This window comes from Sebastes fasciatus, chromosome 12 (genome assembly GCF_043250625.1).
Source record: "Sebastes fasciatus isolate fSebFas1 chromosome 12, fSebFas1.pri, whole genome shotgun sequence".
In the NCBI taxonomy this organism is placed as follows: Eukaryota; Metazoa; Chordata; class Actinopteri; order Perciformes; family Sebastidae; genus Sebastes; species Sebastes fasciatus.
Genome location: NC_133806.1, coordinates 2,428,857 through 2,453,475, shown reverse-complemented (window position 1 = coordinate 2,453,475; position 24,619 = coordinate 2,428,857). Strand labels below are relative to the sequence as shown.

General features: G+C 42.5%; 1 long non-coding RNA gene across 1 annotated transcript in view; it reads right to left on the bottom strand.

The window, feature by feature from the left end:
* Positions 1 to 3,968: 3,968 nt before the first annotated feature.
* Positions 3,969 to 24,619, bottom strand: part of LOC141778387 (uncharacterized) — a 58,281-nt gene continuing 37,630 nt past the window's right edge. Inside the window, exon 3 of the long non-coding RNA XR_012596061.1 lies at positions 3,969 to 4,048. This is a non-coding gene — a long non-coding RNA (uncharacterized LOC141778387). The remainder of the gene's footprint in view (positions 4,049 to 24,619) is intronic.

The following is a 24,619-nucleotide window of genomic DNA, read 5'->3' as shown; positions in this document are numbered from 1 at the left end:
GCACCAAAACCTCTTGGTTGTATTTAGTGAAGCCCGTCTGTTAAACAGTGTTGGCCGCGGTCGGAGGACGCGGGGGAGACCGTACCTTTGGTCTCCAGGACCGGAGTCTCTGCTCCTCTGCTCCTCTGCCTGCCTTCACTCACACACCGCGCTCGTTCTCGCTCTTTCGCTCCACTCTCACGTGCATGCTGCTCACTCCACACTGCAGAAGAGTTAGTTTAGCTCTGAGAATATCTAGTGAATGTTCAGTGGACGTTTGTGCAGAAATAACTGCTGCAGCTCCTCCAGACCAACAGAGGTTTCCCGTGTCTTGTGAAGTGACGGGGCTCCGCAGAGGGAAACGTTATCGTCTCCGACCAAAACTCCGGTGTCTCCCCCGTTCCCTCCGGCCGCGGTCGGGAGGCTGAGGCAGGAAAAGCCAACACTAGGATCAGCATTGATTCATGGAGAGACCTTCGTCTGGTCAGCTAACATTGCTGCCAAGCAGCTGAAATATAGAGTGATATTGTGCTTTTAGCTGACGTGTGTCGCCTCACTGTTTTGAGCAATGCTCGTTCATGTCTATGTAGAGCGAGCACAAGCGCCAGCAACAGGAAGCTGACTTTCGTTGACTTAACTGCCACAGGTGTCGCCGTTAACAAGACATTTATGATTCTTACAAACAGTCCCTTTAACTACGTTGTTATGAACCCTTCACATCTGACATTTTAAATCTTAAAAATTCAATTCAAACCTCACACAGTCCTACATCCGTCTCAAACAACACACAGCTGTTGAGTAACACAGCCTCGCTAAGCCAAAGGCAACATTTTGACTGACTCAAGACTCCACCAGTTACACAAATAAAAGCTCTGCTCCGCTCCGTCTCCCTGGCACCTGGCTTTACAGTTCTCTGGTTGTTGGGAGGTGGAGGTGTAGCTACATGAGAAGAACCCGAAGCAGCAGGGTGGTCTTTTTCAAGATACGGCTATATGCTGTGGGGTTAGTCTGAATTTGACTCTTCTGGGCCGAGTCACATGCAGCATCTTCTCCATCTCCATTCGAACAACAAGAACGGCCCCTGCAGCTCCAGCGAACAGAGAAATGATTGAGTCACCTGGGATCTCAGTAAAGAACAGAGAGAGAGAAGCTCCCACAGGACTGCAGGTCAATACCAAAACAGACAACTGTTCCTATTTACACACCATCACACCATAGGCAACATCAAACTGACCTAGAAAGAGAAAGCTGGAACAAAAGACGGAGTAAAAAAAAAATATTGAGTGGTATTCAGACTTACGGCTCTGTTTTAATGAAACTGGGAGCAAGTGCAAAGGCAAGTGCAAGCTCATGGCGCAATGCATTTTTACAAATGTTGGTGGCCAGAGGCTCAAGTGCAGCTGTGGCTGAGAACAATGCGAGATAAGAGCTGCATCTCTCACCTAGGATCATCATCAGGTCAAAATGAATTACATTAATCTAATTAATTTGTCCAAAACAAAGTACAGCCTCACAGAGCTGCCAGCATGGCTGTGGACTCTCTTAGGGATAGTTCGGGTGTACTGCAATGTAATGTACTGTTGTGGACGGGGCTGGCAGCAAAACCTACTTTAGCCACCTAAAAGAGTGGCTCACCTAAAAAAATCAATATCAGTTAAATGCACAATTAATTTATAATATTTTTACCGCTTTATCTTGATGTGAGACAGCCCTTCCTGACGGGGAACTTGATTGTTTAGAGGTGTCTAAAATACGGTAGGCCTACTGCCTATACAGAGCCCCCTAGGAGAAGATTTTTATTAACTCGTTCCCTCGAGTTAGGGATCTCGTTCCCTCGAGTAAGTAACTCATTCCCTCGGGTTAGGTAACTCGTTCCCTCGAGTTAGGTAACTCGTTCCCTGAAGTTAGGTATCTCGTTCCCTGAAGTTAGGTATCTCGTTCCCTCGAGCACTAACTCATTCCCTCGAGTTAGGTATCTCGTTCCCTCAGGTAAGTAACTTGTTCCCTCGAGTTAGTAACTTGTTCCTACGAGTTAGGTATCTCGTTCCCTCGAGTTAGTAACTCGTTTCCTCGAGTTAGGTATCTCGTTCCCTCGAGTTACTAACTCGTTTCCTCGAGTTAGTAACTCGTTCCCTCGAGTTAGGTATCTCGTTCCCTCGAGTTAGTAACTCGTTTCCTCGAGTTAGGTATCTCGTTCCCTGAAGTTAGGTATCTCGTTCCCTCGAGCACTAACTCATTCCCTCGAGTTAGGTATCTCGTTCCCTCGAGTTAGTAACTCGTTCCTACGAGTTAGGTATCTCGTTCCCTCGAGTTAGTAACTCGTTTCCTCGAGTTAGGTATCTCGTTCCCTCGAGTTACTAACTCGTTTCCTCGAGTTAGTAACTCGTTTCCTCGAGTTAGTAACTCGTTCCCTCGAGTTAGGTATCTCGTTCCCTCGAGTTACTAACTCGTTCCCTCGAGTTACTAACTCGTTTCCTCGAGTTAGTAACTCGTTTCCTCGAGTTAGTAACTCGTTTCCTCGAGTTAGTAACTCGTTTCCTCGAGTTACTAACTCGTTCCCTCGAGTTACTTCATAGTGCACTTCTAGCAACAGTCCATGCATTGATGATGTACATCGGTAAAGTTGGAAACATATTGACAGATTAAAACTTCCTGGATCAATAACTCATAACCGAAACGTTGTTAAAACACAAACAACGGCTCTTTCTAACCGTAGTAAGGTAGACAACGAGCTAAAACTTCGTTTTAATCAAAACATAACACATAACATTGGTCTCTATGCGCAGCCGGCGCTGAGATGAGTGGTCAGGGACCGTCTACAAAGCGCAACGACGAAAAGAGAAAAATATTCAATAACTTCAGTATTATACAGTTTACTACCACCAAAATGACTTCCTACATCAATGATCTCCTCAACACTTAGCTTGGAAAAATATGCTTTTGCATAATTTTGGTGAATTTTTAATGGGAAAAATATTCAATAACTTCAGTATTTGTATTTCTGTTCTGCAATCTCAGGTATCTACAGTAGGCAATAAGTGCACAAATGCTGGGGTCCAATTTTATCTCAATAAACAACTATAATTTATGATAGGAAGATACATTTGTGACAAGCCGTTCTATTGAAATGGTTAAATATATTTTCCAGTAATTATTTCTGCATGCCTCCTTTGGCCTGTCTCACATGGCAAACGTGTAAATTACATAAACAATAGAATATTTGGTCTTCCACTGCTGTTTTGAGATTGAATGATTAGGAACAGCTCATATTTTATCTAATGCTCGGCTTTGGCATCGGAGCGTCACATGTGTTCACAATTAGCCGGGAGACGAAGGTCCGGCTGCGGTCGGCCTGTGGAGAGGGAAATCATGAGTTCATGATCTTTAAGGGATTAAAGCTGCATCTTGGGAGAAGTGTGTGTGTGTGTGTGTGTGTGTGTGTGTGTGTGTGTGTGTGTGTGCGTGCGTGCGTGCGTGCGTGCGTGCGTGCGTGCGTGACAACGGCGCTCCCATCTGTTTCCAAATCAGAGTGTCTCCTTTGTTTTCCGGAGGTCTTCCAGTCTATGTTACACCTCATCACAGCAGGCTGTAATTTACAACATAGGTTGCAACGGCAGATCTATATAATGAGTCTATGTGTAGGTTGTATGGAATACACAATTACAGTATGTGCTGTATATGTAACATTTATTTCGTATGGTAGTGCATGTGAATATTCATTAAGGGCATTCATAAGACGTTTATGATGTTTATGTACCAAATTACAAACCACAGTATCTGCAGTATCATCATTCACATGTTCCATACACACTAAACACGGCCCCAGATCCTACAGTATGTGTATTTGATACTCTGTGTGCCTGTGAACGGAATTATTGCTGTTGTTTGATTTACTGACTGCAAATGGTAAAACAGCCAATATATATATATATATATGTATGTTCAAGTGGTGACGTACCCTATCGTTGAATGCACCTTATTGGTCTCTGGTTTTCTGCTCACCGTTTCCAACAGGAAACGGCATGGCGGCCTGCTCATAAACCTTCTGTTAATCCACCAAAATCTACTTCTGAAAACGGAAGGAAAGGGAGAAAAAGGCTTTGTCACTGCTGAATCTCATTTCATTTTAAAACTAGCACGCAGAGTTTGACAACTTGGTCCAAGTTTCGTGAGCCGGACGCGTCGCGTTGGACGGGCTCATTTGCATAAAGGGCCGTTCCACGCCTTTTCAGTTTGAAAGAACAACAGCCCATGACGAAAACCAATCGTATAACTTCATTACTCAGTCCGTCACTCAGTGACATACTTTGCAGTCCAGCCAATAATCTGGTGTACTCTTGCTAGTTTCTCAACCTCACCCAACCTGCCTTCAAATGAAGCCTAAATATATGAGCCAACGTTAAATAACAAACCTGGTTATATCCCTGATCCTACTGCAGATTAGATTTCCTTGTGGGATTTGTGTGAACAGGACTGCAGAAATAAAAAGAACAATAGCCTTGTAGTTCTTGCTTTAAACATGCAACTTGTATTTAAATGGGTAAAGAAGATATTAAATTTCCCACAGAAAGTGATGACTGAAATGCATCCTGCTTATGTTTGTGTCATGGAGCGGGTTAGGCTGTGCATTGTTGAGTCACATATGGAAAAAAATAAAAAACTGACCTCCTTCTTAGCGCCCTCAATGCCAACCAGGGTTGGTTAGTGTTGCAACCCTGAAGGTCCAGAGTTACACAAAGACGAAGCTGAAAGTGACACTCGGAAGACAGAGAAACACCCTGAGGGATACAGTACAGTCATCTGGGATTACTGGGCTGGAGAGTCGGCATATCATATTACCATTCCCTTGTCTTTTACTTCTTACTCCTGTCAAAAGAGAGCTGCTTCAACTGAATGTGTTGAGGCTACTAACTCATATCTGTTTCAGCTCAATGTCGGAAGACTGAAATTTCATATGAGAAAAGTTAGATTCAGTGGTTTCTTTAGCCACGTTATTTCACTCATTAGATTGCTCTAAAGCTCCTCACAAAGATTCTCACAGTCAGAGAATACAACTCAAAGGTGCACATTATTTGAGTCCGAAGGATCTGGACCTTTTAAAGTCAGTGAAGATACTGGAGAAAGTAGAAGGAAAGTAACAACAGCCAGAACATGTTTTTTATGAAGTGCTAATTATCATGTAAAAACATTAAGCTACATCCATTTTGAAAAGTGAGTATAATTTGAGTAAACCAAAGGTTAAAGGTCCCGTTTTCACTAAGTGTGAAAATGGTCTTTGACTTTCTTTTTCCAGTAACTGACAGATGAAGTGATAAACTGGAGCTGGATTTCTGGAAAGATTTTTCTTTGGCAACACAAAGTATGTTTATATTTAAATGAGGGCTGTCAAAGTTAACGTGTCAACGCAATATTCGTTTTAACGCCACTAATTTCTTCAACGCTTTAACGCAACTTGCAATTTTTAGCTCATAGTGGGCTCCGTTTTAAAGCTGAAAGATGAAACTAGAAAAACCTAAGGAATCTATTGGTACCAACGATGTCATACTAGTTTGTCGTAAAGGAGGCTAAATAACGCTCCAAAGTTAGGCTAAATTTTGACGAAGAAAAAACTGTCATGGCCATTTTCAAAGGGGTCCCTTGACCTCTGACCTTCAGATCAGTGAATGTAAATGGGTTCTATGGGTACCCACGAGTCTCCCCTTTACAGACATGCCCACTTTATGATCATCACATGCAGTTTGGGGCAAGTCATAGTCAAGTCAGCACACTGACACACTGACAGCTGTTGTTGCCTGTTGGGCTGCAGTTTGACATGTTATGATTGGAGCATATTGTTTTATGCTAAATGCAGTACCTGTGAGGGTTTCTGGACAATATTTGTCATTGTTTTGTGTTGTTAATTGATTTACAATAATAAATATATACATACATTTGCATAAAGCTGCATATTTGCCCACTCCCATGTTGATAAGAGGATTAAATACTTGACAAATCTCCCTTTAAGGTACATTTAGAACAGATAAAAATGTTTGATTAATTTGCAATTAACTGTCTTTTTCTACATTTCTATGAACATTGGCAGCCTCTGCATTGCTTTATGCCACAATAGGATTGTATGCAAGGCAGACTGTGCTGGCTATCGCTTTACAGCACATATTGAAAACTACTTTGACAGTCCAGGTAATTCACAAACTTTATGACATGTTCTCCTTTCTGACAGCATAGTTTCATCTTGATGATTGGCTGTAATCAAATGCTGTTACCAGATTTCAGCAACACTGTGCTCTAGTGTATGAACGCAGCATCAACGCTGAAGTGGGAAGAACCGTTTATTCACGGTGGCGGGTCACAGCTTTGTTTACCAGTTTTGAGAAACCCAAAGTGCCACACGTAGCATCTTTAACATCTCGAGATAACTGGTAAGGCAGACGCACACATCCTCCGGAGACTGTGTTGACAGGAATCTAACATCTCAGTCCCTTGCTCTGCATGTAATTACATACTTCTTGAAAACCCCTCCAACTTTGTTTATATGAGAACTGGCCGAGAGTGCTCTCACAGCCTGCTAATGAGCAGACATGGGGATATGGTGCTAATACTGAATATGTGGAGCGACACACATACACCATGTCTCCTCTCTGAAGGCTACCTATCAGAAGCATAAAGCAATGGAAGTAGCCGGAAACGTGCTGTGTTTTATTGCTCGTCTGTGAAGCCTCATGCAGGCTAGGGACAGCCAATGAACAGACTGCACATTACAGCCAAGCAAAGGTAGTTATGGTAACATTATGATAAATCTCACTTTGTGGTTTCGCAGGAATTTCTGTATCAGGGTGTAAATTTGCAAATGTTGCTCTGCAGTCTTTTCTAATTATCACACCATGTCTGCTTCCCAGAGACCTCAGGGGAGTATACAGATGACACTGTTGAGATTCGAGGTCTAACCTATTTTTAATGCGAGCCGCGCGGGTCACGGCAACAGAAAGTGAAAATTATCTTTTGACATCATACCAGCAACATTACTACGGTTTCAATGTCTAGACATCTGTAGAATATGTCACAGACATGAAAAACAAGTAAAGATTTGTTTTTAATTCAACACTTCCTGCATTTATTTCAAAATAAAAGCCTTCAAGCATTTTTTTTCTGTTGAAGAACCATCTCCAATACTCATCTCCACCAACCGATTCAACAGTCTGATCTCAAACTGTGTCATTCACAGCAGGCTCAGTTAGCAGACTCTGGCGTGCTGGTTGCTATGGAAACCGAGTGCTCACACTTCATACCTGTCCGTGGACAGACAGACAGACAGACAGACTGACTGAATGAATGAATGAATATCACCTTTCACACCAGTGCTACAAAGGCAAAACAAATAATAATATATCAATGACATTTAGGATTTCTTCCTTTCAACGGTCCGTATTTTTGGGCTCATTCAGGACGATTCTCTGGCTCAGGCCACCCTGCATGCTCACCACAACACCACTAATATTCTAACCATTCATATAACTGTGCTTTCTATCAGTTTGTATAATCCACTGCAAACAACAAGGGGCAAATGTGATGCCAAATATTCATGCCTAACCAAAGTATGAGAGCTGTAATCTAAAATGTAACCAAAGACACACACACACACACACACACACACACACACACACACACACACACACACACACAATGGATATCAAATGTTAAAGTGCATTCAGAAACCACATCATTCCATCAGATAGTAGGACAGAGTAATAACTTTAAATAGCTAGGTTAGCATGAAAACCACAGCACTGTTGACAAGTACTGTGTTTATGCTTGTCCATATAGCAAAAGCAAAAAGTAACAGCAGATGTTATGGAAGTACCCAAAAAATAAACATGCTGAAAGCTGTGTGGAATCAAAGGAGATTTTCAGTTTCAGAAATAATTCATTGGTTTGTGCTCAGACATCACCTCAGCACGACTTACTCTTGGGCTGAAACCTTCTGCGTAGTATCTTGCCGCGGAATGTTCACGCGTGGTTAACGTAGTGAAACGGTGGCTATGAGGTTTAGGCAACAAACCCGCTTACCTAAAGAGACTGTTTGTAACTTCTTACACGTATAAATCATTGTGGGTCAGTCTCCCATGCGCGCTTGCGTGTGTCTACGCTGTTCAGACTCAGACTCCAACACAAACTACAGTGAAGCACCAAAACCTCTTGGTTGTATCTAGTGAAGCCCGTCTGTTAAACAGTGTTGGCCGCGGTCAGAGGATGCGGGGGAGACCGTAGTTTTGGTCTCCAGGACCGGAGTCTCTGCTGTACTCTGCTCCTCTGCCTGCCTTCACTCACACACCGTGCTCGCTCTCACTCTTTTGCTCCACTCTCACATGCATGCGCGCACACAACACACTGCAGAAGAGTTAGTTTAGCTCTGAGAATATCTAGTGAATGTTCAGTGGACGTTTGTGCAGAAATAACTGCTGCAGCTCCTCCAGACCAACAGAGGTTTCCGGTGTCTTGTGAAGTGACGGGGCTCCGCAGAGAGAAACGTTATCGTCTCGCAGGAAAAGCCAACACTAGGATCAGCAGTGATTCATGGAGAGACCTCTGTCTGGTCAGCTAACATTACTGCCAAGCAGCTGAAATATAGAGTGATATTGTGCTTTTAGCTGACGTGTGTCGCCTCACTGTTTTGAGCGATGCTCGTTCATGTCTATGTAGAGCGAGCAGAAGAGCGAGCAACAGGACGCTGACTTTCGTTGACTTAATGGCCACAGGTGTCGCTGTTAACAAGACATTTCTGATTCTTACATAGAGTCCCTTTAAGGTTTTAGAAAAACATCATCGTTTGGCTTAGAATAACTCTGCTTGTAACGTAACGTAAGCTATGGATGTAACATCACATGACATAATGTAGTCAGCAAAAACTACTGGTTCCACACAAACAGCGGCCATCTGGGTGAAAGTCCTGTGTTGTTGACTGATCCATCAGCCCCGACTTCCTCTTTACGTGGACTTCTGCGTATTGTTTGTTTCATACTATGTTAAAAGCCTGTAAATAAAGAGTGAAGATTGAGGAAAACCACGTTTATAGGGGCGGGTGTGGTATGAGCAGCATTCTTACTTTTACACACAGTAGCTCATCAGTCTGACTTCTACTTCAGTAAACGTAAAAAGCAGGACTTCCATTTCAGTAATCATGTTTTTAGACTTTCCAGCCCTGCTTGCTGTGTTCAGTGAGCATCCAGCTTTCTCAGGCAGAAAGAAACGGAGCTGGGGCTCAGTTCACCTTGACAGCCCAGCCCCAGAGAGAGGATCTGGGTTCAGAGAGCTGGAGAGGCGAACGCTACAGAGGTGTGGAAGACGCACTGGGCCGACGGGGTGAAAGAGCTGGAGAGGAGGGGGTAAAATAAAGAGGTGTAGTGAACGTTTGGCTTGCATTTGACAGCTGGCAAGCTGAAGAGAAACACAATACACCAATGGGAAGACCACAGAGGGGAAAAAGGCACATGAATGGGTGTGAACTGCACTTTAATGAGTGTTTGTGCTTGTGGGTGTATTTGTTAGAACAAACCCTTCGAGAGTTGTATGCAATTGTAAAATAATGATGCATGTGCAAGAAGCTAGATTGATAACTAGATAGCTTGATAGATTCTTGTCATGAAATTTACATGGCCACACAGCGCCGGCTTCTCCGCCAGGCTGGTGCAGCGCTGCATGCCCTGACACACCTTTGAAGTCTGAGCTCAGCTTTTTCCTCACTACTGGAAAATCTCCCAGTCTCTCACACACACATCATCATCATATCTCATCTGTGCACAGCAGAACACAGCAGCACACAGCAGCAATCATCACTCCGTCTCCCTGCGCAGGCCTCCACATAGGCATAGTGGGAAGTGAAACAGTGATGAGTGTTGCTCTGCACATGTGAGACGCATTAATCCTGCAGCAGCTCGCTCTGCCGTGCATGTGTAATCATTGCATATTATTATCTATCGACCGCGGCGTTGCCAGTCGGAACTTCAGCAATGCTCCATTTATCTGAGGACTGTGGTTATTTTCGTGGCATTTGTCTGCCCCAGAATCACCAGGAGAGTGAGTGGTGGATCAATGGGTACTCTGTGCTCACGAGGACACCCAGATTCTTGGATTTCCAACGAACATTTTAAATAAACATAATTTTTTAACTAGACATCATACAGAGACACATGACCCAATTTTTCTGTGTAAAAAATTAATGAAAAATATGAAAAAGTCAACCAAAATTTTATGTGGGTACCCCATCTTATTGTTCGACTATACCAGGGGTCAGCAATCTTTACTATCAAAAGAGCCATTTTAGGCAAAATGAGAAAATGAGTCTACTTCTCTCTTGATTTATTCCCTCAGTAAACATTATAAACATGAGTTTATGGTCTCAATCGCTAGTTTCAATTCTTCTTCAATACAGCATGATGTTCATTTAGTACATTATGGTCCCATTTAGAGTCAGATAGACCATAAAGCAGGGGATGCTTTAGGGCGGGGCTACCTTGACAGTTCGCTACCATGGTGTTGTCCGGTCTGGGAGTTGTCCGTGTTTTCGTCTTACAACTTTAACCCTTTCACAGTGTGTTCTCACTTCATTAAAGTTAATTGTAATATTTTGGTCGCCTAAAAGTGTCAGCTTGTGTTATTTTGTAAATAAAGATCAAACTGTGCTTCTCAGTCGTAACCATTCCAACTAAACTAATATTATACGAAAAGATACTCTCATAATGAACACTATAACAACAGTAATCTGCAGTAGTATTATTACATAAAATATAATACCGCAGTGGTAACAAGTGAGTACCGAGGCTGACGACTTTTACTAAATTGCCGTCTCTTTATGCGAGGCTGCTGAGAAATCAAAGACTCATAGAGGAGCTGTGGAAGCTCACCTGGGAATTTGGACTGCACCATCCTGTGCAGAGCTCACTGAAACTTGTGTCATTCTAATAGCTGGTATACATTTAACAACTTTTGCACAGCTGCAGCATCAGAGTTGGAGCCAGCACATCTAACACAGTGTTGAAATTACATGCCCGTCACTCTCTGGAGGTATTGCGATGTGTTTGAAGTTGAGCAGCTACCAAATTGTAATTCTGTTCTACCGGAGAAAATCCTTGTCCCTGACACATCTTTAACAGTCTCTTGAACCATTTATTTTATAATTCACAGCATGATAAGTGAGCCATACGCCTGCATCTCTCCCTCTTACCTACAAAATACATCCTGTAATTTATCTGCTTTCTACACATATGCCCACCTTTTAACCTTTTCGAGCGCTACCACTGAGAGTCATTACTCAAGACATGCACTGCCTCCCCCCCCCCCCGCCTTCCCTCCCCGATGCACCCCACCCACCTCCACGTTTAGCCCCGGGGCTGGATATCTATAATTCATCTTTTATCTGGCACTCACAGTCCTGCTCGCTGTTCCACACAGCCGTTGCCCACTTCACAGAGTAAAGCCGCCTGCTGCCGCTCGCTTTAATACAAATCTCACAGGGCACCTAGATATTGATTGTAATCCAAGGTAAACAGCCTGGTTTGCATAATCATGCGTTTCACAAGTGAGCATCACGCCAAAACGAGGCTGCAGCGCTCAGGCTTTGGTTTCAGGGGGATACGGCGTGCCAAACTGGCACCAGCACCGCTGCTTTATAGGGTCTTAATAGCAACAGGGGGCCTGACCCCCGAATCATATCAAAGGGAAAAAATGTTGTTAAAGGAAAAACTGTGAAAATGTGTGTGGAAGTTAGAGCTGGAACAAGAAAAAAGCACAAAGCTTGACCTCCCTGTGTGGTGCACTTTATGACTTTTTCCAGCTCAGGGTACATGCAGTGTGCTGAATACCAGGAAAACCTGTACGGGGGTCAGGCTGTGTACTCTAGTATCCATTTGTCCACCTGACAAGCTGATTTTTACACTGCAAAAAGGTCTCACTCTGTGTTTTGGTCACAATTGAAGAGAAAATCGAAGGGATCCGGATCAAGATGGATGTTTATGTTACGTGTTTACTATCGGCCCATACAGTATATCATTATTGTTTTCAGGTGGAAGAGTACATTTCTAACCTTTAGCTATGGACTGTAGCCATCTGGTGAGCAGTCTTTATAGTTTCCTGTTGAACCTGTAATGTCACCTGTTTCCTATTTAGGTGTTTGTATTTAGCTGGCAGTCTGCGCTCAGAACATTGCTGTTCTCGCTGCTATGAGTGGGCTGTAGTCACATTTTTGGCTGGACCGCAGAGGGCCAGCCCTACAAACGCAAAAGTCTGTCACTGAGTGAGTGATACGTTACAGGATTGGTCGGCCGACTGTTGGAGTTTCCTCATTGGCTGTTGTTCTTTCAAAATGAAAAGGAGAACAGTTCTGTGTTTACGTTTTCTGGGGAGCGTGTCAGTGGTTCAATGTATCATTACATAGTGCTGTTGTTGTAAATGTGCTATTGTTTATGTTCGTTTAAGTTACGTTATGTTGTGCTTGGTATTGTGTTACCGTGCATTCACACCAAGCGTGAAGCAAATTTTTGCCTCGCTTTCCTCCAATACCTCCATCAGCCATGGAAGATATAACCACTGCTGCTGCTTTGTACATCAGAAAACCAAACGCCCTCGTGTCTGGGTTCATAACGTCACCCGGCGACGAGCTGTATTTTCATTCAGTGCCATTGCACTGACTGTATCTAGCAAGCCACACGTCGCTACTGCGGTATGAACCCAAAATAATAATAATACAATAAACGGATCAAAATGATGCCGAAATAACGACATTATGATGTTGATTTGTAAAAAGACCAACTTTCAAAATGCTTGTTTGCTAAATGGAGTTTGGATTGATCAATGCTGGGCTATGCTAACATTGTAGCTGCTCCATCAACACAACATACATCAACACATGATAACATTTGCTAAATAGCATTAAATACGAAGTACAGCTGAGGCTGATGGGAACGTTTTTTTTGTATTTGGGTTTGACGTGATGATGGCGCTAGATGAGTTAATGGATCACCAAAGTTATTACAGTTCATCCGGAGGAGAACATGAATGTTTGTACCAAATGTCACGGCTATCCCATTATTGTGATATTTCAGTCTTAACCAAAATGGTGGCCCAAATGTTTGTTTTTCGAGCACTATCCTCTTTTTCCTTCCTGTCTATCCTTAACAACTAACCACACGACTTGCATTCATTACCGAGCTCAGTATTACAACAGTTAGACAACTGGAATAGACCCCCCGTCTCTCCCACGGGTCCCATTGCAGCAGTTGGGATGAATATTCTGCCACAAATTAATTATACATTTAATATGCTCCCGGTGTTTCCCAGTCTCACTGATTCTACAAGCTGGACAGTGCCTATTTATAATTTTACTGAAAGAGAATAATGGCTGTATCAGTTTCCACTTCAAAGAAAACTAAACAACAGGGGATCTGTCTGGCCCCAATTTCTCTATATAGTGTATTTCACAAATGTTACTAAACATGATCAAATCACTAGTTTGGTTACAAACAGAGGACTTTTTGTTATTAGTATTAGTTCAGGCAATAAAACCACTAACTTACACACATCTTGGAACAAAATTCTTCTTTTGAAAAGGTTTGAATGATATAAATATGATCAGTATGTTATTCTTAACACTTTGCATTGTGTGTAATGCGTATTCACGGCCTCTGGAGGCAGCTAGCAGGGCTTTCAGCTGATGGACTGGACCATCAGTTGTGTGTCACCCTGCTGTCTGCTAATCCTAGTGTGTTTGTTGTGGTCTACGTGTGTCTGGGAAACTGCCGCTTCACTCTCCATCTCACATCATCACTCAGGAACCACAGCGAACATCAAAGACCCGTCTCCGCTGACCAAGAGCTCTACTGCCCATGATACAAGTCAAAACATATGGAAAGAGAAACTGTTGGACTAATGAGAAACCACGCTACTGTCGGTTTACGATTCCAAATAACATGAAGGAGTATGTACTGTGCAACGTTGTATGATGTGTAAAAATGTACAAAATCTTTTTCCTCCATTGTATAATTGGTGGGGATTAGTATCAATATTAGTGGAGACTGTTGAGGGTTCACGGAAGAAGAAAGCTCCGGCGCTGTCTTTGCTCCAGCTGCCTGTAGAAGCCATGACCTTGGGTGGGCTAAATTGGTTTCCGTTGGCCTGCTTTGTAGCAGGGATTGAGTCTCTCTGAACTTCTGCCAGATCAGTTTGGCACCCTAACCCCTTCAGTGACTCTGTTTTTGTCCTTCTGCTGCCCTGCGAAGGTCAGATGAATTAGCACATACCTTTCAGCTCCACGAGGGCAACAAGTCATGGCCTCACTGCTATTTCCAGTACCATCATGCATTGCTGCCATTGTCACAAGGACACTTTTGAAAACAGGAGCACACACTGTGACAAGCTGACACTAGAAATATCAAAGCAGACTAACTGAAAAACAATTTTGCAAAAACTTTGAAATTCATTTTCGCTAAAAAGAAAATATCTATATCCTGTATAGCTACATGTATGTCCTTGGTTTTTGTTTTGACTGGTGTTTGTATTTGGATAGAATTATAATTAACAAAGAGAAGAAATTTAAATTTTATTTAATTATCATAGTGCCCATTATTAGTGGCATTATTATATTATTCTAATGGGGGTGCATTAGAGGCTGTGACAGTCATGACTTATCACATTTACTACTTTCTCCCCCTTTAATCACAAGACTATTCAGTTTGGGAGTCCTGTAGAGAGTTTTCCCTCAGGAAACGTATTGTTGTCTGGGATTATGAAAATTATTTTTCAACTTGTTTTGTCTCAGGCTGTTATAATTAAAATTGTGGAACTCAGACGACATCTTGTCCAGGATGGAGACACCGTCCTGGTGAGAGACTGACAGACTGACACTGAGGGAGTTATAACCGGAGCAGAATGCCCGTTGATGTGCAGAATGAACTGTGTAGAATAATGAATCAAAACGACACGTTTGATGTGCACATAAGCACGGAGGGTTCTGTGGATCAAAACTACACTAAATGTAACCAGCGTATATCTGCCGTGTCCGTGCGTTAACGTCACTCTCTATAGAGACTGCAGCGGTGAAGAATCTGAGAATTATTATGTCATCATGTTAAACGAACAGAAAAGGGATCTATATTTATTAACAAAGAAAAGAGAAGAGAAGAAACATTTCAGTTGGACTTTAACATACTGCCAGTTTGTCATGTATGTCTCCTTTAAGAGATACCATAAAGTCCATGAAGCTCTGCGAGACCAGACTAGTTATACAGTTGGCGGATCTGCTTTAGTTCAACCTTACATGAACTCACGGTGACTGACAAGTTGAATAACACTAATGAGACCTGAGCTGAGCTGACTGGTAAATAAATCATGGTGCTCAGGTGTGCTGCACAGAATTTTCATGTCCAAGCTGCGGTATAATGTTGTTTTTTTATCAATTTCATAAAGATTTCTGTGTGAATCAACAATGACCATTTAAACTGAGACAAAACTGTCCTTAAAGACAAACTGATGAGACACGCGTGACATCCTCTAATCCAAGCGCTCCCCTCTTAGAGCAGTAAAAGGGAAGCTTAAAACTATACTAAAACCCAATGGAATATGTGGAACACAAGTGGCTTTCATCCTTTGTAAAGTTCAAATCTATACTGTCATAATAAATCTTACCTGATCTACCGTGTATGTACTTAGTTACCCAAGAGAGTTCACAACCTGCCTGATAAGATCTCATGAGCATGTGATTCTTTCTGGAGATGCTGATAAGAAAATAACTATTTAATTGTCTCTCAAAGAAATGAATGGCATGCCAGAGTTCATGTAGAAGGCACGCAGATGGTGCACTCAAGAAAACACAAAAAACTGAATTCATTTTGTGTTAATATAAACGAGAGGTAAAAGGAAGTAACGTCAATATGATATATATTTAGAACTCATCTCCTTACAAATGGTTTTACTGCTGTTGGACACTGAAAACCATGAACACTTTGGTCTTCAGCCCTGTCTTGAATATGTAAAGTAACTGTGATACATCCTTGTATTGAAGATGTAGAATGATTAATAAAGAATGCTTAGACCAAGTTTACATATAGAGCGTATCCAGTGGAGTCCATTAGAGGCAGGAGTGTGTGGTGGCTGCGTGATTCACGCGTCAGGCGTTCACACCAGCTGTATTTCAGCTGCGTTTCTGCTGCTGCTGTCAGTCCTTTCTTTCTACATAGAGTTTGTCTTTTAATGGCCATTTCATTTCATTATAAATTACATTTATATTTATTTTAGACAGAGAAAGGTTTAGAAACATGTGGTAATTTTGTAAATAATAGTAATAATCCATAATTAAAACTCCATACTATATTCATTCATGGAGCTCTCCAAGTCACTGCATGTTCTAGAACACTGTCCGGCACATATTTCAGAATAAAAGCCTTGTGTTTACATATGAAGGAATTTGGGTCCACAGAAGAAAACGCTTGAGGGCCTTTATTTTGAAATGAAAGCAGGAAGTGTTGATTTAAAAATAAGTCTTTACTTTTTTTTTCATATTCGTAACATATTCTACAGATAGACATCGAAACTGTAGTAATATTGCTGGTATGATGTCAATATACAGTCAATAGATCACCTTCACTGTCTGTTGTTGCTGTGAACCGCGCGTCACACGTCAAAAATAGGCGAGACCTTTATTCTCTAGAAGAGCTGAGCTTTCACGCGGGCAGTGTGGCTGCTCTAACCTGTTAGCACGGACGCGGAAATAATAAAACAACAGGTAACGCAGCCGCAACGCGCTGCTGACGTTCCGGGTGTGTTCCGGGCTTTAGAGCATGTTTATCAAAAGCAAACATATACAAGATGTACATTTGACAGCTGTAGCTTTGTAGCAAGTTATGACTTTATTCTCGTAGTATTACAACTTTTTTCTCGTAATATGACTTCATTCTGGAAATCTCCGATTTTTTTCCCCTCAATGTGGCCCTAATACTCCGTCGTACATTGTCTCTTTGGCCCTCACTGCATTAGACTTATATACTATATACTTAGACTATAAACTATGTTACCTTCATCACAATGATCAAATGTTTTGCGGCTAGACAGATTTTCTTTCTTTTTTTGTTGCCTAAAATGGCTCTTTTGATGGTAAAGGTTGCTGACCCCTGCTCTAGAACGACCTTCCGGATAAACGTTACATTCTTAGCCTGACAACTGGTGATGCCCTAAGAATAATAAAATCACCAGTATGTTGACAAAAACTTTTGCATTATGACCGGTCAGTAATGAACATTGCAGCCTCTAGGGGGCGCTAGTGGGACTAGAATGTTATTCTGGAGATATTCGGTCGCCATTCCTCTTATTTATTTATTTTTACTATTAATGCCATATTAGTCTAAAGTGTCTCTGGCAGAAGGTGACCTTAGCATATGTACCACAAGGTTAAAGCTGAGTGACAGCTAAGATTGACATCCATAATGTTCCAGGTGTTGAAATGTATGCTCACTCGCATATAATGCACTGTCATATGCGCTTCTCATATCATAGTCACAATTATGGTCTTATTGGACATGTCCTTCCTGTCCAATGTTGAGGTCAGGTGCCTATTATAGCCCTGGCTTGTAAGCTCTGGGGCTTCTTCTTCCAGACGTACCGGTGCATATGTCCATACTGAATGAGAGGTGGAGAGGGAAACCTGCACGTCATCTCTCTCAAGTCAACCTAGCAGCTGAACTAATAGATCTGCTGCCAGATAGACAGGAAGGCTGGATCAGTAATCCAGTATTGTCTCTTTCTATATGCAGCTGGGCCTGGGAAGACCAAGAAATGTTTGGACTCTGTGCAGAAGAGTAAATGCTTCCTTTTGTTGGTCAGGGGAGGCCTGGATAAAAATCTTGGTAACGTATACAAATCACATCCTCAAACAATTTTCCAAATGTTGCTTCATGTGTTCAGATTTCCAGAAATGGAATCCATTACAGGAAAACACACATTCAGCTGCTCGCAGATCAAAGGGTATTCGATCGGGACAAATGGAGGATGTAATGAGGCTTGATTTGTACAATATAGTGTACATGCACTGATGGGAGTGGTCACGGGTCATTTAATGGGATCATCATGTGTTTGCTAGACAGGGGGGGAGTCATTGGTGAGAACGTCAGTCTCAATAATGTTAAGTGCTATTTTCCTTTCAGAGAAGGCCACAGTTACCTCCAACAAGCATTGTTTCCCCCGTACTCTGATCTGTTGACTGATCAGTTGGACTGGAAAGTGTGTGCTGCCACAGTAACATGTGCACACCTCAAACATCTGCACTCGTGTCAAAATGTCGCGGAGATGCCTATGAATTATAGATTAGAAGCTTAAAAGCCTCCAACAGTGATTTGCCGTTTTGTCATCATTAGTGGGAACCATGAGAAGACATGTGCACATACACGCATACCCCATCTATGTGCTCTATACACATGGCACTACACAAAAGTGAACTTTAATTTGGGAACTGGTTCCCTAAACCTGACGTCCTTACTTACTGTTGCAACAGCTAGTGGCAGAGTCGGGCTGTCTGAGGGGCAGGACTGAAAAATAAAAAGGGCACCAGCTGCATGCGGTTGGACACCAGTGCACAGAAAGTTTTCTAGCAAGTAGGGCAGCCTGTATGGCACTGCATCGCGTTTTCTCCACTGGAACAAGCCCCCCAGGAAGAGCAACGGTCGTCGATCCCAACTTTTGCAGTGGCCAAACAGCGGTACTGCAACTTCCGTGTCCGTTACGTGATGCCATTGGGCCCAAAAATACTTTTTCCCATAGACTTACATCAGGAAAGAGACGTCTGTAACTCAGCGGATAATTTTTTTTGAGGTGAATGTACGAACACCTAAATAGCCCTCATTTAAAAAAAATAAGTTTTTAAAGTTGTAAAACGCACTAATAGCTGAATCCAGAGTTATTTCCCTTCCTCCGTTCATGTGAGTAAGACCCAGACTGAGGCTGGAGTGCAAGCCCTGACGACGGCGTGATGTTGGGACCTCGTGACCGAGTCACGTGCCCAAGATCCGGGTACTTTTCCAGACGGAGGTCGAGGGTTATGGTTAAAAAAAAAGAAAAGAAGTTTCCAAAAACATCTGGTCACTCTTGGTTACTATAACAGGAGGTAATAGTGCATTTGTTGAGAACTATTTTCAGTGGCGCATTAATCCACATTTGGTGCTCTAGTGAGCTGGCAGCAGGACGAGGTGTGTGGGATTCAGTCAAAATAAATTACAGTGTGTGTGTTCATGGTAATGAAGGAACATGTCAGCCAGTGACACAGTGAGGCTCATTGACGTGTTTTTAACAACAATGGAGAACAATAGCACAGAAGAAGATGATACATCAGGCTGTGATACACACACACACACACAATTCTTGCTAATAGATACATCCATTGTCGCTGTTGATCATTTCATGGGAATTGTTGACAATTAGAAAACTATAGCATATCAGCGGACTTATCCTTTGACTTAGTGTACTGTTTAAATGTAAAATGAGAAGGTTTGCTCCAGCTGGTGGGCGGTGCTTGGTGTTTCCTCAACTGACCTCAACACGGCGGCCGGGTCACAAAGAAACAAGATGTTTCTGAAAACATCTGAGGAGAGAAATAGGCATTACAGTAACAGAATATTGATTCATATTTGATCAGCGCTGCCTAGTTTGACTGTTTGATCGGAGTTCGCGAGTGATTGACAGCTGCCTCCGTTGAATGAACAGCCAATAAGAACGCTCTCTCTCTGAAATGACCTGTGATTGGTCAAAGTCTCCTTTGAGGAGCTAGATATTTTAAAGCCTGAAAACAGAGCCATGAGGAGAAGCAGAAGTCTAGTTTTCTCTCAGAACACTTGAATTACAATATGCTGAAAGGTTATTATGGGATTCTGAAAACATTCTGCCTACTGCAGCTTTAATTCAGAACAACACAGTCCACTTTGACAACAGAGGTTTTTAAAAAGAATCCAGTCCATTATGCAGTCTGAGAGTTTACTCTGGTATGACAGATCAATTTCTCATTTTCTATCCTGGTGGTCATAATGAACAGTTCATGCAAGTTAAATAACAATACACAACTGAGATCCAGATGACCAGGTCAAGAAAGCTCCTTGTGGAGGTTGGGTAAGATTTCTCTTAAAACACTAAAAGACTTTGTTATTGTGGTTAAAACGCCTCCTCAGTGTTGCAGGAATTTCAAGATTCCCTTTGGACTGGCTGGAAGTCTTTTGTTTGACAAGTTTTAGACCGCCGCACCTAGTAAAAATGTCATTCGGACTTAAAAACGTACATGGTGTGATTTGTAAGTGATTAATGGATCTCTGGTTACATGGTGTATCTCGCTCAGTCAGAACAAAATAATTTGGCTGAGTGGCAGGGTGTCTTCGGATCTGATAACAATCTGAGCTGGCTGGAATTCCAGTTGAGGAGACACCGAGGAGCCACGTCTCACTGGGCAGGTTTCTCCGTCTCCCTGTCAGAGAGTAGCTGTGCTGACAGATCCCGTCAACGCTGCTCTGCTTTCCACATCCTCACCAACGCACGCACACACACGCACGCACGCACACACACACACACACACATACACACACACACACACACACACACACACACACACACACACTGTGCATGTACATACGTTACGCTCACATTCAATCATTCATCGTCCTCTGACTGCCATTTGGTTTTATATCTGACACAGGTAGAGAAATATAAGTAATATTACCGTGCATATGAAACCATATCACATATAAAACATGCTCAGCTCAAACGTGTGCGGCGGATCGGCGAGTAATGCGAGCTGCATGTTTGTGTTGTTTTTTTTGCTTAAACTGACACTCCTCTGTGTTTTCTCACACTCCTTGGCTTGGTCCTCTCAGTGTGCTGCATCTTTTCTTTCTTATCAGTGAATTCCTATCAGGTCAGCCAAACATGTCAGAGTACAGTGATCTGAGACATTTCTCTGCTACTCTGCTCGCCGAGGCTCAGCGGGGCTGGAAGAATGCAGCCCTTCCATCTCACTGTCTTCAATGATTACAATATGCCTGTGTGTGTGTGTGTGTACTGTATGTGTGGGTGTATGGTTGGTTTGGAGAGCAATAGATGTTGTCTGTGTAAACACAAGTGGCATGAATATAATACATTAGTGCATAGCAATGTATGAGTAATGCTATTAATGTTTAAACCTACACAATGTGAGTTTTTTATTGATAAAATAAAATAATGAAAACAGTGATATAAAAAACAACATTTATCCAGCAGTGAATCTGGTTGAAGTTCATTTCTTTAACTTCTATCGTAGCTTTAAAGGGACTGTTTGTAAGAATCAGAAATTGCTTGTTAACAGCGACACCTGTGGCCGTTAAGTCAACGAAAGTCAGCGTCCTGTTGCTGGCGCTTGTGCTCGCTCTACATAGACATGAACGAGCATCGCTCAAAACAGTGAGGAGACACACGTCAGCTAAAAGCACAACATCACTCTATATTTCAGCTGCTTGGCAGTAATGTTAGCTGACCAGATGAAGGTCTCTCCATGAATCAATGCTGATCCTAGTGTTGGCTTTTCCTGCCTCAGCCTCCCGACCGCGGCCGGAGGGAACGGGGGAGACGCCGGAGTTTTGGTCAGAGACGATAACGTTTCTCTCTGCGGAGCCCCGTCACTTCACAACGTCTGAACAGCGTAGCCACACGCAAGCGCACATGGGACACCGACCCGGATTGATTTATACGTGTAAGAAGTTACAAACAGTCCGTTTAAAAAATTAAATAAATAAATGCTAAATCTAGCAAGAAAGTCACAAAGCTAGCAACAGAGAGGTAAAGCTGACTCACTGTGCCGTATCCAGCTCTTTTAGATTGATGTGCACTTTGTTGCAGTGTGTGTGTGTGTGTGTAGACATTCACCTTTTCCCAGAATGAAAAGAAGCACATGTTGGATATGTTTTCTTCGTCATAAATCTGGTTGCTCCGGTAGCGTATGCAGATTGTTTTGACGGGAGTTTTGGACGTCAGTCTTCTAGCGCCGATTCATTATTGAACTTTGATTTACAACACTGACTTCCGCATATGTTGTTTCTGTGTTGTTTCACTCTGTTCTACTTGTGTTTTGGGAGTTTTGCAAGGCAACCACCATGTAACCACCAACAATTTTATGTGGTAACACATGAAGATGGCACCGTGCAGAGGTTTAGCATCCTAGTTTTTTTTTTTTATTCAGTCTTCCGCCCTGAGACTCATTTAGTTAAAGTAATTAGAGGGTTGTGTCAGCAGCACTTCCACACTGAGTAATACACTGTAATTCTGGTCAGAGTTAATTTCTCCCTACTCTCACATCATATTTGCCACACACAAAGCAGCACTCTCCAATACACTCATGCATGCACGTACACCACATGAGCACCAATACACACACATTGTGGTTAAGCCACTGCAGTCTTGTGTCTGGTTTCTGTCCACACATGCAATCAGAGTGTTGTCCACTGAGAGACTGCAGTCAATCTGGCTTTTAAACACACACACACACACACACACACACAGGATCCTTCCTCACTAAACACTCCCAGCCCTCCTGAGCTTCCTCCAACAGCAACCTGTGGATCGACGACCCCGAAGGATTCCAGCATTAAACACACGAAGAGTGAAGTTTGATTCAGTAGACCCCGACCATCCAAACAGAGAATGATATCTAAGGATGGAAGGAGAAAAAGGAGCCAGAGTCTCAGTTGGACCGCAGACCGACAATAATGGAGCCTTGATTACAGCAGTGATGAAGCCACAGGAAGCATCCAGAACTTTAGTGCGAGACACTATCAGCCTAAAACATTCGTTTTTCATACACTGGCAACTTTAGATATTTTGGGTTATTTTGCTTCTATAACATTTCTTCTTTCAGACTAGAGGAAAGTCTAGTGTTGATTTTACTACTTGGTTTATTTGTGCCTGTAGATTTGATCTAAATTCACCAAAAGTTAGCCGTAGATAATGCCTCATTTGCATAATCAAACATAACATTTCAGAGAACCAAAATATCGATGGATAGTTAAATAAGAACAAGTTTTGTTCAATAAGGAGAGACATACTGTAGGACTCCATCACTAGGAGCAAATGTTTTATTTTATACTTATCATGCATTAATTGGTGCGTTTGCCAGGGATCAACGGTTTTGTTCACACCCGGTATTAACATGCGTCTCAGTGATCGGATCACAAGAGGACAGCTTTAAGTACGTCTGTTCACACCTGGCATTAGAATGCGTCTCCACATGCGTCTTCAGTGACCACTTGTGATCCGATCTCTCTTCCCCGCTCTATATGCAAATAAACACGTAGTAAACACACGGCTGATACAGCAGCTGTTGTGTCGTAATATTACATGAATGTCAGTAGTCATATCCTACGTATTCGTTAATTCTGGTACATTGTATTAACATCAAAATAAAAGGTTATTGTACCGGCGGTCCCCGGGGACCTCCATGCCGCCGGCACCACTCTTTTTGCCAGACAACAGCGGGGTACAGCGCTCCAGAGAGGACAGAGAACAGGCGGGTGGTTGGGTGTCAGCTCCGCACAAACAAAAACACAGACACATCTCCGACAATATGACAATAATGCAGTTCCTGTCCTAGTCTACATCCAGTAGAGCACGGAGGCCGTTTCCATGCTTACAAGCGCCCATGTCTGCCTGTTTATTCACCTGAGGGGCGCGGTGATCCCGCGGATCCCAGCTGGATATCAGATGAGTAGGCGGTCCTTAATGTGGCCGGGACGAATTCACTACACACTGCTAAAAGAATGTGCTCATATGTGACCTAGACCACCTCTGAATGTGGTCTGAAAGATCCGATCTCAATGCGTCTTGAGTGCGTTCACAATAACGTGTTAACGCAAATTCGTTTTAATGCCACTAATTTCTTTAACGCATTACCGCAACTTGTGATTTTTAGATTTTAAAAGCTAGAGCGAAGATACTGGCATCACATGAAACTAGAAAAACCTGATGAATCCATTAGTACCAACCATGTCATACCAGCTTGTCGGGAAGGAGGTTAAATAACGCTCCAAACTTATGCTAAATTTTGGCGAGGAAAAACTGGCATGTCCATTTTCAAAGGGGTCCCTTGACCTCTGACCTCCAGATCAGTGAATGTAAATGGGTTCTCTGGGTACCCACGATTCTCCCCTTTACAGACATGCCCACTTTATGATAATCACATGCAGTTTGGGCCAAGTCATAGTCAAGTCAGCACACTGACACACTGACAGCTGTTGTTGCCTGTTGGGCTGCAGTTTGCCATGTTATGATTTGAGCATATTGTTTTATGCTAAATGCAGTACCTGTGAGGGTTTCTGGACAATATCTGTCATTGTTTTGTGTTCTTAATTGATTTCCAATAATTAATATATACACACATTTGCGTAACGCAGCATATTTGTCCACTCCCATGTTGATAAGAGTATTAAATACTTGACAAATCTCCCTTTAAGGTTAATTTTGAACAGATTACAAAAATCAGTAAATAATTTGCATTAACTATGGACAATCATCTGATTAATCGCGATTAAATATTTGAATCGATTGACAGCTCTAATATTTATTTATCATAAATGAACAAACAGCTACTCCTACTGTATGG